The sequence below is a fragment of the Saccostrea cucullata genome, unplaced genomic scaffold, assembly GCF_032062105.1.
Source record: "Saccostrea cucullata isolate Sc308-1 unplaced genomic scaffold, CSIRO_AGI_Scuc_v1 ctg5471, whole genome shotgun sequence".
Taxonomy (NCBI): domain Eukaryota; kingdom Metazoa; phylum Mollusca; class Bivalvia; order Ostreida; family Ostreidae; genus Saccostrea; species Saccostrea cuccullata.
In genome coordinates, this window is record NW_026929452.1 from 31,032 (window position 1) to 34,621 (window position 3,590).

A 3,590-nucleotide genomic window follows, 5' to 3' on the forward strand; every position below is an offset into this window, starting at 1 on the left:
TATATGAGAAAAATCTTTTACAATCTTCTACTCAAGAACCACTGGTCCAGTAAAACTGAATTTTTATGTAGAAGCAACATGGGGTATGTTAAATTCTAAATTATTTTAATCATTACCCTTGGGGGTATGACGGGACCACAATAAGAAATCCACGTTTTTCATTGAAATATGTAGGAAGAATCTAAAACTCCTTCTCCTCCAGAACGACTGGGCCTTGATAATTGAATCTTAGAAAAAAATATCCTAAATTCTGAATTGTTCAAATTATATTATTTAAAAAAAAAAACAATTTGTTTAAATCGTTACCCTTGGAGTTAGGGTAGGGACCCAATAGGGAATTTAAGTTTAACATTGAAAGAGGTTGGACCACTTTATGCGTAAAGTGGCTCTGTCCTTATATCAATTTCGTGACTATCACCTTCTCTCCCATTTCATATACCAAAATAAATTAGAGGCTTAGTGCTCTCATATCCAATAACAAACTTTCTTTTAAAATCCAATTTTTTAATCAAAAACCTAATTTTTGAAAATCAAGATACTGGAAAATTGGCTTTGAGGAAATACAATGTCCTTAAATTTTGAGGAGACATGCGTATTTGACTACCTTCAGCAATGTATTAATAATTAAAATATAAGCACAGCCCCCGATCCAAAAATTAAACAAATTGAAACATGACTTGATATTCAGAAATAATTTTTTTCATTATGTACAATGAAGCGCATTGAAGTGGAAAAATTTTCCGTTTGAATGAAACGTTCTGAATCATGTTTTGAACGTCAATTACAACATAATGACACGCCCATATTTTTAGAAACGAGAAAGAAATATTCGTCGTAATGTTTTAAGACGCCCCGTTCTTCGCGATAAGCAAGATGAGTTACACTGAAATGGAGCTTTAAAAAAATTAGAAGAGAGAGTTAGAAACTCACCGCTTCTGTAAAACACAAATTGCAACAAATACGTACATACAGTGTAGTTTTGAACTTATCATGTCTATTGAAGTTACCACAACACTATGGAAAGCCATAGGGGACCCCCATGTCATGTTCTATATATTTCATTGAAAAACGATCTTGACCTGGTCATGTTATCAATCCTGACCATGTCAAGATTTAAACATGACCAGGTCAGGATTTTTACCATCTTGACCAGGTCAGGATTGATAACATGACCAGGTCAAGATTGATAACATGACCATCCTATCCTGACCAAGTCATGTTTCAATCTTGACCAAGTCAAGATTGGTAACATGGCCATCTTATCCTGACCAAGTCAGGATTGACAACATGGCCATCCTATCTTGGCAAGGTCATGATTCAATCTTGACCAAGTCAGGATTGATAACATGGCGTAGTCAGGATTAATAACATGGCCAAGTCAAGATTGACAACATGGCCATGCTATCTTGGCCAGGTCAGGATTGATAACATGGCGCAGTCAAGATTGATAACATGGCCAAGTCAAGATTGATAACATGGCTCAGTCAAGATTGATAACATGGCCAAGTCAAGATTGATAACATGGCTCAGTCAAGACTGAACATGGCCAAGTCAAGATTGATAACATGACCATCCAATCTTGGCCGGGTCATGATTCAATGTTGACCGAGTCAGGATTGACAACATGACCATCTATCTTGGTCGGTCATGATTGCATTGCGCCAGGATATATTACTTCCAAACGCAGTCAAGATTTCTTCAAGCGTCAATCCTGGCCAAGTCAGGATGCAATGTCAAGCGTCAATCTTGGCTTAGTCATGATGTGTTTTTCAAACGCAGGCAAGATTTATGGTCATGATTGCATTGCGCCAGGATGTATGACTTCCAAGCGCTGTCAAGATTGCAAATGCAAGCGCTTCCCTAACAACGAAAACCCGCTAAAATTGTGTACTGTAGGATTTGCTCCTCCCAGCTGACAGTGACAAAATAACGTAAGTACAGGTGAATTTTTCCTCGTAAATCTTTATGAATTGCTTAGTTTGTTGTTCTAATTATGTAGTTTATGCAGAGTTTATTTTAAAAAGTGATATGAACAGTATTTCAAATATTGAAATAATCGAAAACATTCTGCAGTTTTCATCGAGGAAATTCGAATTTTGTGTATCGACAAATTAGTAATTCTGTGCAATTATGAACAAAACAAATAATGTTTCGTAGGATCCGTTAAGAATCAAGTTGTTTATAATATACTTTCATAAGAATTTATGTATTCTCAAGTGCAAATTATAGAACTTTTGGGTGTAAAAACGGAGGAGGTGGGCTTTCATATTGTCCTGCTAATCTATAGACTGTGCATTATTTTTTTTTTTAACAATTGATCATTTATTTACTTTTCTTCTCTTAGTACTAGGTTGCAGTGACTTAGGTTGTATTGCGTCATCAACAAAACTCCAGATCCATGGTGCATACAATTTTAAGATTGGTTATAGATCTACAGATAGGTATATTCTTTCATGTCTTGTAATAATCTTTTTTTTATTATTTGCAGATAATTTACATGTCTAATTCTTTTTTATTATTTGCAGATAATTTACATCACTTATTCATCTATTTTATTAAATTAATAATGTAACTATTTATAGTATCTCAGATCGACACATGCTGACTGGAGAGAGCTATATGCGGACTCTGGACCGTGGCTTGAGACAATGACTGGAGTCTATGGCTATGGGAACCATTTTGCAGTAATTAAGAATGTGCAGGAGAAAGTGGTACACTTCAGTTCAATCGCATCCTTCGACAAGCGAAAATCCATGGTCTACCGGGAATAAGTTTATTTGGCGCCAAGACAACCTTTTTCCAAGGTCAAGGTCAAAGATCAAAGGCCAGAACTGATGTCAGTTGGAAAGACACCACATTGGGTATTGGATTTGTATTTTTATATACTCTTTTTTATTAGCTTATAAGTGATTTTTTTCATTTTTGTAATTTTTAATTTACACACACTCGGTGATGTTAATACATGTACATTCAAGGTGTTTTTCCGAGCTTGACAAAGGCTCGAGAAGATGCAATTAACTATTCATTTATAAGCATTTCATATCTACAACTTGTCTATCTACATTCAAAACAAACAATCATTTATAGTGAAAATACAAATATATTTTGTTTCCAATGTCAAGGTCAAAGATCAAAGGCCAGAACTGATGTCAGCTGGAAAGATACCACATTGTGTATTGGATTTGCAAGATATTTAATCAATGCACCAGTTTCAAGTTCAAAGGTTAGTAATAAATTGAAAACTTGCTTTTTATATTTCACGCTTTTGTATTTGCTACTCTCACAAAAGCTTTGCCTATAAGACGTACCACTTAAAATGAAGCCGACCCAAACTAATTATTTTGTTTGACCATGTTTAGATTCAAGTTTTTTTCAAATCATTAAGTCTAAATGTAGGATGGGGTCATAAATTATTATGTTATGAGAAAGAAATATATTGTAAAAATATCTGCTGATGAAGAACAGAAAGGCCATAGTTACACAGGTACACAGGTGAACATTTTGGTTCATGGGCATCTGTTTAACATATAATGTTGCACAGTATGATAATTTACACATTCCTTTTGATACATATTGTATCTTGGCTGTTT

The 3,590-nt window shown here is 34.6% G+C and overlaps 1 long non-coding RNA gene across 1 annotated transcript; it reads left to right on the forward strand.

Annotated features, from left to right (window-relative positions):
- Positions 1-1,020: 1,020 nt before the first annotated feature.
- Positions 1,021-3,220, forward strand: LOC134280886 (uncharacterized). The gene is made up of 4 exons (XR_009994980.1): positions 1,021-1,931; positions 2,345-2,441; positions 2,583-2,861; positions 3,123-3,220. It is a non-coding gene; the product is annotated as an uncharacterized LOC134280886 (long non-coding RNA).
- Positions 3,221-3,590: the final 370 nt, after the last annotated feature.